The 13311-nt window shown below is 44.3% G+C and overlaps 1 pseudogene; it reads right to left on the bottom strand.

Moving 5' to 3' along the window:
* Positions 1 to 7169: 7169 nt before the first annotated feature.
* LOC118531799 (NADH dehydrogenase [ubiquinone] iron-sulfur protein 5 pseudogene) lies at positions 7170 to 7603 on the bottom strand (annotated as a pseudogene).
* Positions 7604 to 13311: the final 5708 nt, after the last annotated feature.

Below are 13311 nucleotides of genomic sequence, written 5' to 3'. Positions count from 1 at the left end.
CAACACAAACCCCAGCTGCTTAGTGGTGTAGAGAAGGGGGAAAGAATAAGGGAATAAGGATCACTGTTATTACTAAAGGAGAATTTATCATGTGCCAGGATCTGGACACAGGAACTTAACACACTCCTCCTCCAGTGTGATGTGATAGAGCATCTCCTTCTGGACTTGCACTTTGATTTTTTTTTTTTTTTTGGTCCCAGAAATGTTTGGATAGGATTTATCCATCTACTCTTTGGAATCAACTGCCAGTCCATCTTCGATGGAGTTGTCCCCAAACTAAGTCCAGAGGAAGCCTCTGAGTTGCCTCCTTCCTCTGGCTTCTCACATTTCTCACTGCGAGAGTCACAGAGGAGTTCTGCTCAGGTGCTCAGAGGTTTGGAATCAAGAAGTCTCATGGGTGGTTTCAGCAGCTAACTGCTTTGTTCCTGAGGTAACGCTCCACGGAGACATACCCCGGGATTGAAGGGAGAGGGCAGCACGGTCTGTGCCCTGCAGGGTTTGGCTTGAACCATTCAAGTTCTCACCTAGTTCTGATGACTTGAATAAAAATGTTTTACAACCACAAGGATACCTGAAGATTCCAGAGCGGCTCAACGGCTCCGTCATCTGGCTTCTCTTCCTGCCCAAGGCACTGTGGGGCCAACATGTCCTCTGACCCCAGAGGGAGGCAGAACATGTCCTTCTACTTGCCTCTTCTTTCCCTTTTCCACCTCCACCCCCAGCCCATCCTCAGATCCTCTTTCCACCCTTTCTTCCAGGGCCTGACCCCTTCTCTGAGGGACTCCCTCAGTCAGATTCCCTGACGGGTGACTGAATTGGAGAGAATGTTGGGAGGCGAGCCCTCATAACAAAAGCCCAGCGTACAACCAGTTGCACACCTCCAGTGTGATGTGATAGAGCATCTCCTTCTGTTAAATTCCCCATCTTCTGGAGAAGGTAAATTCATCCAAACAACAAAAAACGAATCTGCCATACTTAGATTCAAGTTACGTCCTCAAAGCTCAATTTTGGTAAATAAATCTTTGTTAAGTCCTCTCTGGGCCTGAGTCCTTGACAGGATTTGGTCAGGTCCTTGTCACCACCATTATCGGCAATCCATGGAACATTCACTGAGTCCCAGTGGGAGTTGGCACCCGGGCAAAGTACATGATATGCATCTCCTCGCCCTGGTCCAGCAAACCTGGACTGCTCAGCCTGAGCCAGGACGGAGTTTCTCCAGGGCTCTGCTGTGAACGAGGTGGACCCTCAGGCCAGCGCTGGAACCAGCAGGGGGAACTAAGACCCCGGGGGTAAAGTTGAGATAGGTTGTTCTCTGAGAGCTGGGACATGTTTTGCAACAGTTATTCTGACAGGGACTAGAAAATAGCACTCAGTCATGTGTCCATTTAATAACTATGTTAGAATGATACTAGCTCAGGATAAAGGAGTTCTAGTCTCAGGAAAGCCTTGAGATCAGAAATCAGGACTGAACTTTATGACCTTATATACTGCAAACTATTGACCTTTTCACGACTACAACGATATATCTGAGATTTGCGTCAATATAATCCAGGGGACAGAGGAAAGAAGTGGGTTGGGGGTACACATGAAACCAAAGTGGCCATAATGTAGCCGGGCTGCAGGGGGGGCAAGAGCTCCCAAGCAGACCACGTTCAGCTGCTGACAAAATCCAAAGGCAGAGAGATGAGCAGTAGGGAAACAAGAAAGGGATTTATTTCAGTGAGGCCAAACCCGGGAAGAGTGGACTAACGTCTCAAAGACTGTCTCCAAAGTGCTGAAAATACTGCGGGGTTCATATAAGGAAAATGTGGGACAAAGGTTGGTGGGTACACGCAGGTGGGCAGTAAAGGCCAGGTCGATCATTACCTTAGGGTCAATCACGGGTAGGGTCTTGCTGACTCAGGGCAGTTCTGATGGCTTGAGGGGGGGAAGTTTCAGTTCCGGTCACGTGCTTTGCCTGTAGGGTTTTTATGCCTGAGTTAAGAGATAAGCCGGAAAGAAGACGTCAGAAAGTTTGAGGTCAAAATGGAGGTAAAGTCCACTTTCAGTAAGTCAGTATTTTTGAAGCTGAGTAATGAGTAGAAAGAGTTCATTATATTCTTCTCCTGACCTTTGTATATGTTTGAAAGTTTACATAATTGAAAGTTAAATACACACACTCATACACTATGCCTTTTCCCCCTTTGTGTGTGTGTTTACTTCTGGGTGTTTTCTTTTTCTCGGTTGTTTTGTTATTGCTTCGGAAGTAATGTGTTTTAATTTTAAATGTCAGCCTATTATAGCTGTGGAAAGGACAAACCAAGTCAAATGGGTTTTATTTGCATTTGGGCTAGTGAGAAAAGGGCTTCTAGGATCCAGGTGCAGTGCGGTAGAAGGGAGGACTGTGGGAGAACCCCAAGAAGACACAAATTTCGGGACAGGGAGGCCAGACCTTTTCGTAGAGCTGTCCTGGCAACCTCCTCCACACTCCCACCCCTCCTCAGAATTGTTCCCCTCAAAAATTGTCTCTTCATATGTGGAGGACACTGTATTTGATTTAAGGGGCCATTTCCTGACATTACAGTTCTGCCTTTCCCCTACCTTCTGTCCTAGTATGCTCCCAGATCTCTCTGAGGCCGACAGCCTGGCCGTCTGGGCTGTTCTCTGTCAGCCTACTGACTGATGTGCCCCATGTGGAAGTTCCTTCCGGCTGAAAGTCCCCCTGGGTCTTTTCCTGGGGCTTCCCTGAATGATCCGCCCTGTCCAGATCCTCGATCTCATCCACCCCTAAAGTAGTCCCATGTGGAAATCTTCCATTTGCCCTTTCTTCCAGGGACCTTCTCCATCCTTTCCCACCCTGCTTGGACCCTAGGAAACAACCTCCATGAGCTGCATCTTGCCCTCTGGCTCCTGTTTGGCCAACAGGAGATATAAGAAGATTAGAGGGTGGGAGGAGAGTGATGCTAAGGTATGAATCATTCCACACCCCTCTGTGTTGAGTCGCTGGGAGGCCTGCATCGCCTTGTGAAGGCCACAGCTATTGTCAATAGTCCGTACTCCAAAGCTAGCTTCTCAGTGTCTTGTTAACCACTCCCTCCCCTCATCCCTTCAGACCTAGGAGTGGGAGGGTCCCTGCTGTTGCAGCTATCCCTAAATTCTGTCCACACCTTGGAAAAATAGGCCCTTAATTAAGCCCTCCTCAAATTAATCAAGTTTTTATGTGACAGGACCCTGACTGATACAGGCCCATACTGTTACCAAGAGATCCCTGGCTAGTATATATTTTTATGTTTTGTTTCCTTTACAAAACAGAAAACTTCTTGAAGTCAGGGCCCACCTCTTATCTATCTATCTACAGAGTGATAAAGATATAGGGAGTGTTTAATACTCACTGACAGAACTAATCCTGGCCCTGATCACTTGTTTCTCAAATGGCATTTTTTGGGGGGGGGGGGAATCTAATGAAAAATAGCTTCCAATAGTGTAAATGTTTGGGAGATGACAGCAGCCAGATAAAGGAAATCATGGGATCTGGACAAAGGTCAGTGAAGGAGAAACCTGCCTGTCTAAACTTCCGCTGAAAGCTACAAAATGAAGTGCAGTAAATACTATTGGTCAACGTCTAACAGATCTAAGCAAAGAGATCATTGGAAAGATAACTTTGTCAGTACAAAAAGCTGATTAACTCCCAAACTGAGAACAATATGCAGCAAATATATAAAGTATCTTTTTTTTTTTTTTTTTTAAGATTTTTATCTATTTATTTAACAGAGAGAGAGAGCACAAGTAGGCAGAGCGGCAGACAGAGGGAGAGGGAGAAGCAGGCTCTCCGCCGAGCAGGGAGCCCGATGCGGGGCTCGATCCCAGGACCCTGGGATCATGACCTGAGCCAAAGGCAGCCGCCTAACCAACTGAGCCACCCAGGCGCCCCCTAAAGTATCTTTTTATAACGAAAGTGAATACTTTTTGTCTGTTTAAGACAAGGGTTTCTGATTTGGATACTGCTGTTAATAAATGAGATACTATCACTGTATTTAGGTGCTGGTGTTGCACTATTTGGGGGAGGATCTATATTAGTTATATCCTGCTGTGTAACAACCCCCAAACTTAAGAGCTTAGAACAACAACAAACTTTATCTTACATGGGTCAGGAATTTAGGAACAGCTCTAGCTGAGTCTTCTATCTAGTGTCTCATGATGTTGGAGTCAAGACGTTGGCTGGGCTTGTAGTCATCTGCTTAACTGGGGCTATCGGATCCTCTCCGTGATGGCTCACTCACATTACTGGCTGTTTGGAGCTGATTCTCGGCAGAAGCCTTCCGTTCCCTCCGTCCTCACAACATAGCAGCTTATTTCCCCCAGAGCAAGTGATTCAAGTGAGTAAGGCAGAAAACACAAGAGCTTTTTATAACCTAGCCTTGGGAGTCACCCTCCATCATTTCTGGAATACTTTATTGGTTACACAAGTCAGCTCCATTCAGTATAGGAGGGATGTGAATACCAGGAGGCAAGAATTACTGGAGTTATAGGTAAACACCACATCTGTTTTCTTCTCTTTGCATTCTATCTGGGGCACACAATTGCAATTTGCCCCATTCTGAGGTTCACTTTGAGCACTTGATCGAACTTTTGTCTGCCAGGCTTCTCCACTGTGAACTTACCCTTTTCTTTTTCAAATTATTAAGCATTCGGAGAGCGAATACTATGAAACGATGTGTCCTTTTGACATAGCTCCACTATTCTTTGAGCACTTCCTTGTGTTCTGGCACAAAACGTTCTGGGCTCATCTTGTACTTTCCTTGTCCTAGCCCTGGAATCAGCCATTTCTCCAAGGAGTATTGATTTCTTTTAGTGGAGAATGGCATTTAGAAGCTAAGATCTGGATGCTATATGTACTCATTTTTATTGGGTATTGCTGCTCCAAGGCCCTCTCAGTAGGCAGAGCTAGAGAACGTATGTATGTATATATGTAGCCAATCTTCCGTCACTGATGTTAGCTTCTTCCTCCACATAGATGCCTTTACCATACCACGTGGACTCCAGCACCCCATGCCAGACTATCTCTCAGCGTAGACATCAACCTTGTTCTGCCCTATGTAATGGTTTTAAGACTAACTTGTTCAGGAAGGAGAAGGTGCAAATAAATTGAGCCTATCTTGATCATACTGTATAAGCAAATTATGTAAAATTTAGACCTATTCGTTGTTAACACTTATTGAGTACAGGTAATGTTCTAAGGACTTTCTATGAATGCTCAGAGCAGCCCAATGAGATAGGAACTATTGTGGTCCCCATTTTACTGATTAAGGCATGGAGAGGTCAAGTAACTTGCCCAAAGTCACAGTTACCAATGAGATACAGCAGAACTGTTTTATTGGACTTGTAGAATGTATCCTTTTTTTTTTTTTTTTTAAAGATTTTATTTATTTATTTGACAGAGAGAGAGAGCACGAGAGCAGGAACACAAGCAGAGAGAGCGGGAGAGGGAGAAGCAGGCTTCCTGCCGAGCAGGGAGCCCGATGTGGGGCTCGATGCGGGGCTCGATGCGGGGCTCGATCCCAGCACCCTGGGATCATGACCTGAGCTGAAGGCAGACGCTTAATGACTGAGCCACCCACGCGCCCCTGTAGAATGTATCCTTCAAAAGGGTCAGGTATCCTGTGTCCTCCAAAGCATCCTCTTGCTGTCCAGGCTTGGAGCACAAATATTGCTAAATATCCTCTAGGGAACAAAATTGCCCCCAGTTGAGAACCACTGGTCTAGAATAGCATTCATCTAATCCAAGAAAAGCTACTTTTTGATTGTGCTAATGAATGAAAGAAAGGGGATTACAAAATCTAGAAGAGCAGGAAATGCAAAAATCTCATTTCTTTATGTGGCAAAGATTGCTAGTTGCCTATTTCAATATCCATCAGAAGGGAACTTCCTTAATCTCTCTCCTCCAGCTCTATACCCAACCTGATTTTGCGCCTATATTCTCCTCCTTTCTGTCACGGTAGGCTAATCCCTCCATCCCAATGTTACTCTGTCTTATCTGCTCAGGACCTAGCTCCATCATTATCCCTTCTCTTTGTCTTTTACCTTCAACTTTTCTCTCTAATGGATCCTTTCCATCAGCATTTAAATATGCTCAAGTCTCACTTCTTTTTATTCCCTAAGTTTTTATTTTATTATTATTATTTTTTTTTTTTTTAGAGAGAGAAAGGGTGGGTGTGTGCACACGCGAGCGGGTGGGGGGCAGAGAGAGAGAGAGAGAGAGAGAGAATCTTAAACAGGTTCCACACTCAGTGTGCCAAAATCAAGAGTCAAATACTTAATTGACTGAGCCACCCAGGTGCCCATTTTACCTACTTTTTTTTTTTTAAAGGTTTTTTTTTTTTTTTTTTATTTGTGAGAGAGAGAATGAGAGACAGAGGGCATGAGAGGGAGGAGGGTCAGAGGGAGAAGCAGACTCCCTGCCGAGCAGGGAGCCCGATGTGGGACTCGATCCCGGGACTCCAGGATCATGACCTGAGCCGAAGGCAGTCGCTCAACCAACTGAGCCACCCAGGCGCCCCGGTGCCCATTTTATTCCCTAAGTTTTTATTTTCAGAAATTTCAAACCTTCAGGAAAGTTGCAGGAAGAGTACAGCAAAAACCCATAACCCTTCACCTAGATCCACAAATTACTTTTTGCCACATTTGCTTTAATTCTCTCCCTCCCTCCTCTCTCTCTCTCTGCACACACACACACACACACACACACACACACACACACACACACACTTCTTTTTTCCCTAAACCATCTGAGATTTAGTTGCAGACATCATAACATTTCATCCTAAATACTTTAGCATATATCCTAAGGACCGGGACATTTTCTGATTCTTACAATAAAATTCTCACACCCAGGAAGTTTAACACTGATATTATACTGTTATCTAATATACAGCCTACATTCCGTTTTCCCTGACTGTCCCGCTAGCGTCTTGTACAGCTGTTTTCTCTTTTGTGTTTCAGTGTATGTGTGCGTGTTAGTCGATGGTCCAATCAGGGATCAGTCATTGCATTTAGTTGTCATACCTTTTCAGTTTCCTTTGAACTAAAGTCTCTCTTCTTTTATTTATTTATTTATTTATTTATTTATTTATTTATTTATTTATTTATTTATTTTTTAAACAGGATAGAGCAATCCTTTATTTTTAGACACTTTCACAAAAAGGTTTTCAGCAAATGAACTTTCCAGTGGAGAAGAGAGAACATGAAAATCAGCCTCCAGCCATCAGCAGCAGCTCTGCTCAGGGCCTAGGATCCTCCTTGCCCAAGTGGTGAGGTGGAGGTTTGTACTTCCCTTCCTTTATTAGTTTATCTCGCTGCCTCCTGATGTCACTCAGACGTTTCATCGTTTTCTGCCGAAGCAGACATTCTACGAAATCATCAAATTCTATCTTGCACTCTTTCTCTGCACGGGTACCACCGATTCCATGCGCACATTCTATCCATTCTTTTTCAAAAGCATGGCATCGACCTGGAATCTTGTGAGGCTGCTCGGCACTTTGGATTGTCATCCAATGATCTAAGTTAAGGCCCAGCCTTTTCTGCACATCAAAGAAAGGCATGGCGTCGTGCCGCAGTGCCCTCGTCTCCTTGCTGGCCGCCGCTACTGGATGATTCAAGTCTCTCTTCTTTTAAATAAAACAATGAACACTGTCTCTAGACCCTCAACTTCTACCTCTAACCATTGTGCTATCTCTTCGCTCCTTCCCTTGAGAGCCACTCGGCTCACTGCAGTATGGTATCTGCCTCCCACCAACAAGATCCACACTCGCTGGTTTTTCCTCCTGCCTCTCTGGTCACTTCTTGGGCTCTTTGGCCAGCTCTTCTTCTGCTCATCCTGCAAATCTCAAGGTTCTTCAGGACCCTGTCCTAGACCTGCTGCTCTTTACACTGCTTACACTTGCCCTGGGTGATGTCATTCTTTCGGGGCTGGGGGTGGGGGGAGGTGCTGGAGTCACCGGTATATGCTGAAGATCCTGATCTGCAGCCCAGGCCTCTTTCTCCAGCCTCAGTCCCAAATATTCAACTGCCTCCTCAACGTCCTGAACCACGTGTAAGCCTTGCAGGCACCTTAAAGCAATATGTCCAAAAAAGAACTGATTATCCTCCTACCCCCTGTTCCTTCTATTGTGTTCCTTGTCTCAAATAATGGCACTCCTCATTCATCCTGTTTCCTGGGCCAGATACCTAGAAGTCATCTTTGACACATCCCTTTGACATCATCCATGACATATCCAATCAATCACCAAGTCCTACAGATTGTATCTCCTCAATATCTCTGGGATCTTTTTACTTCTTTCTGTTCTCATCATCTCCCTCACCAGGCCTCCATCATCTCTCCCAGGAAGATTTCAGCAAATTCATAATCCTTTTCCCAGCCTCCAGCTGTAAATGATTTTCTAAAAATACAAATCTGACCATGCTGCAGCCCTGCTTAAAATTCTTCGGTAGTTTCTCACAGCCCTCAGGATAAAGTCCAAATTCCTTAATGTGACCTATAAACTGGGGTGAAAGTCAAAATATTTTATAGCTGGTAGGGCATAGGTAATGACCTCAGTTTGAACGGATGTCAGCTGGTTCACCTGACCAGAATGTGCTGGCTGAATAATAGCTTGCCTAGAGAGCCTGATGCTATTGTCCTCTATAATCTCATCCAGTGCCACTCTTCCCCCAAAGTCACCTGGCCTTGTTTTGGTTCTCAGAATGCAGTTACCTTTGCCTGGAACACTTTCTGGTGGCCCCACTGCCATCCCACCCCATCCCCACTCCTCAGACCTGCCATGAAGGGGACTAATTGCTCTGTCTAGATAAGGATGACCTAGGACTGTGACAGTGATAACAGTTGTGGAGGGAACCAAATCTGGATCACTCTTAATAGTGACTCCTTCCACTTAAGTACAAGAATATAGAACCCCAGTGGGGTCAACAAACTCAGAAGTCACTGACTCTTGACCTTTTATGAGAATAGGATGTGAGGGGAAGGGGGAAGTTCTTTAGGGCACAACTAAGTGTCTCTCCTGCCAACTGAAATACAAATAATCTTTCCCACCTCCACTGGATGTCTTGACCCTAGGGTTAAGCCTATCAGATATCAAATAATTGACAGGGTTTTATTCAGTTAATCACTTTGTTTCCAGTCAACCTTGAGCTTTGATTGGCTATCCTTGGAAAACAGAGGGTTAGGGGGTGGGAGGAGAAGTAATTCTAGAGTTTTGAAGACAGGTTAGGCATCGAGGGGAACTCTGGGTAGCCAGAGGTCAGCAAGAAGGCACTGGGCATCTAAACTCCAAGGCAGTGCTCTCAAACCTGGCTACAGATTAGAACCACCTGGGGACCTTTTACAATTACCATTGCCAAGGTACCTGGGGAAGAGCCTCGACATTAATATTTGTTTTAAAGCACCTCACCAGCCGGGGCACCTGGGTGGCTCAGTTGGTTAAACGGCTGACTCTTGATCTCAGCTCAGTTCTTTATTTTTTCTTTTAAGATTTAATTAATTAATTTGAGAGAGAGAGCACATGTGCTCGAGTGAGAGGAGGGGAAGAGGGGACGGAGAGGGAGAGAATCTCAAGCAGACTCTGCGCAGAGCATGGAGCCCAATATGGGGCTCTATCTAATGACCCTGAGATCATGACCTGAGCTGAAACCACGAGTCGGAGGCTTAATCGACTGAGCCACCCAGGCACCCCTCAGCACAGGTCTTGAGCTCAGGGTTGTGAGTTCAAGCCTTGCACTGGGCGCCACACTGGGCATGCAGCCTACTAAGAAGGAAAGAAAGGAAAGAAACAAAGAAAGAAAGAAAGAAAGAAAAGAAGAAAGAAAGAAAGAAGAAAGAAAGAAAGAGAGAGAAAGAAAGCAAGCCCCTCAGCTGAGATCCAGAGCACAGGTCCTGAGCTCAGGGTTGTGAGTTCAAGCCCTGCATTGGGCTCCACACTGGGTGTGCAGCCTACCTATAATAAATAAATAAATAAATAAATAAAGCCCCTCAGCTGAGATCCAGAGTCAGACACTCAACTGAGCCACTCAGACAACCCACCCCTCAAATGACTCTTAAGTGCATTCAGGGCTGAGACCCCCATTGGGTATAGTAGAAGGGAATGCCATGGAATGAGAAAAAAAGTGAAGGCATATATGGACTATTTCTGGCTCCAGCCTGCTATGTGTTATAATCACACATTATGGGGATAAAGATTAGAAAAGCAGAGCAGTTTGCTTAAAGAAGGGCATAATCCTTGTGGGCTTTCTTTCTTTTCTTTCTTTCTTTTTTTTTTTTTTTTAGAGAGGGAGCATGAAGGGGTGGGAAGAGCAGATGGAGAGGGAGAGAAAGAATCTTAAGCAGGCTTCACACCCGGGATGGAGTCAACATGACCTTGAGATCATGACCTGAGCCAAAATCAAAAGGCATTCCCGTTGTGGGCTTTTTTTAAAGAAGGTAGAATGTATAGACTGGACCAAAAAAAAAAAAAAAGTAGAAAGGTGGATAATGCCAAGTGTGGTGGAATAGTGTGGTGGAAGTGTAGACTGTTTTGGTCTTTCTGTACTTCAGTTTGGCACTACATGTCTAATTAAGTGTCCTTAATAGCCTATGAACCAGCAAGTATGATCTTAGATATGTATTCCTGAAGATATTCTTACTCAGGGGGTATGTAGGAGGCTGACTGCTGCAGCATTATTGGGGTGATTGGGAACTGTAGGTTTTACTGGGAGAGTGGATAGGTAAACATGGGGCATACACATCATCAAGCTACTACGCAGCATTTGGAAGCAACAGGTTAGATGTGCACATAGCCACATGAATGGGTCTTAAAACCATAGGCAATGTGTGAAAAAAGTATGAAACATAATGGGATATATAAAACAATATTACATAATATATAAGGAGATATATAAACGATATTTAATAGAATTAAAATTGTAGCACATGAATAACTATTTTGCAAGAACTATACAAACAAAAAGGTAAAAACTGTCTACGGGGGAAGGGAAAAGGGAACAAGCCATGTACTAAAAGAGAATAATTAACGAGACAACTTTTTTTTTTTTTTTTTAGTAGGCTCCAAACCCAGCATGGGGCTTGAACTCATAACCCTGAGATTAAGACCTGAATCGATACCAAGAGTCTGGTGCTTAACCGACTGAGCCACCCAGGTGACCCTAGACAACTATTTGTTTTTGAGATTTAAGTCAGACCTTGAAAGATGAGTAGGAAAGAGGGAGAAAGGGAAGACTTCTAGCTAAGCCCAGGAGGCAGGAGTATGCTGAGCAGGTGTGTAGGAGAAATGTCTGATTGGAGCAGAGGGACATATCAATGCAAAGTGGGAAGTAAGGTGGGAGAGGGGACTGCATAAGATTGTGAAATTCTGGAAAGCCAGATAAAGGAATTTAAACAAAGATAACAGAGATAAGAGAGCCAAACAAGGATTAAGCAGGGAAGAACTGTGATGTAAGTGAAGTCTAAAAGACAGTATCAGGGGTGCCTGGGTGGCTCAGTCGGTTAAGCACGTCTGCCTTCAGCGCAGGTCATGATCCCAAGCCCTGCATAGGCTCTCTGCTCAGCCGGGAGCCTGCTTCTCCCTCTCTCTCTGTCTACTGCTCTGCCTACTTGTGCTCTCTCTGTCAAATAAATAAATAAAATCTTAAAAAAATAAAAGTATCAGAGGAGGTGGAATGAGAGCCTGGAGTCAAGAGAACTGGTTTGGAGGTAAATATAGGGAAGTAGGCAAAAAAGGTGGTGATAGGAACAGACTAGCATTGGAGGTAGAGGCTGGAAGAGACATTTTGATAGATTACTGGCTGAATACAGACACTAATAGATAAGGGTGAGTCAAAGAGTACCCTGAGGTCTTAAACCAGGAGGTTGGGGAAGAAATTAAGTCCAGTAGTATCTGTGATTTCTCATACTGGAAATCCAATTTTTCAGTAAAATGATTCGGTGTTCTCCTTGAGCAACTGTACCATAAACAGGCTCATTGAGGCACCTGGGGGGCTTAGTCGTTAAGCGTCTACCTTTGGCTCGGGTCGTGATCCCAGGGTCCTGGGATCGAGCCCCGCGTCGGGCTCCCTGCTCAGCGGGGAGCCTGCTTCTCCGTCTCCCACTCCCCCTGCTTGTATTCTCTCTCGCACTGTCTCTCTCTGTCAAATAAATATAAAATCTTAAAAAAAAAAAAGGCTCATAAATGTATCCATTTTATTTATTTATTTTTAAAGATTTTATTTATTTATTTATTTGAGAGAGAGAATGAGAGAGAGAGAGAGAGAGAGAGCACATGAGAGGGGGGAGGGTCAGAGGGAGAAGCATACTCCCTGCCAAGCAGGGAGCCCGATGCGGGACTCGATCCAGGGATTCCAGGATCATGACCTGAGCCGAAGGCAGTCGCTTAACCAACTGAGCCACCCAGGCGCCCTAAATGTATCCATTTTAGAGTTGGCAGATCTTTGTTTTCCAGATGGCAAGAGAGAGGATGAGAGAGGTTCAGTTAATTGCCCAATCAACCAATGAACTGGAGAAAGGATGGGCTAGAACCAGACTTCTTAACATCCAATCCAGTGACCTTTCCTAAACTATGTTGGATATGAGAAGCTTCAAAATCAAGGCAGTTTATACTTGGATTTCTCAGGTTGACTGACCATAAGCAGTCAATTTTCAAAAAAGAGGATTTACCCTTTCTTTACCCAGTCCCTGCCAGCTCACTTTCAATCCATATGCATATGAACTGTCTGGCTGGTTGGGCTTTCAAACAAAAACTCCTTGGATTTGTTTTACTAATCCTTACCTCTATATGGCTGGACAAAGTGAGGACCATCACTGACTGCCGGCCTCATTCAGCAGTGTTTTCATACTCCTCTATGGATAACAAAGTCAAATGAATGACTTCTCAACAGAATAGAATCTTAGGGTTTAAAAGATCTTACCCTCCCACCCAAACTGAAACCCTCTAGACATTACTCAAGACAGATAGTCCTCTTGCCTCTATATCTTTTCAGGAATGGGGTGATCCATTCCTTTGTCAGTACAGCTCTGATTACTAGAGAGCTCTGAGTCTGAGTCCTATACCACTGAACTGTGGTTCAGTGAAAATAGCACAGGCCTTTGAGTCAAGCAGACTTGGGTTAGAATTCTGACAATATAATTTGCTGTATGACTTGCGCAACTTATTTATCTTCTATCAGTCTCTTCTGTAAATTAGGGATAATAATGCCTATTTTACAGAGTTACTATGAATATTAGAGATGATTATGCATATTAGAGATTATGTAAGTTTTTTATTTTTATTTTATTTTTATTTTTTTTAAGAT

Source organism: Halichoerus grypus, chromosome 7, assembly GCF_964656455.1.
Source record: "Halichoerus grypus chromosome 7, mHalGry1.hap1.1, whole genome shotgun sequence".
NCBI classification, from domain to species: domain Eukaryota; kingdom Metazoa; phylum Chordata; class Mammalia; order Carnivora; family Phocidae; genus Halichoerus; species Halichoerus grypus.
This window is presented reverse-complemented; position numbering and strand designations above follow the sequence as displayed.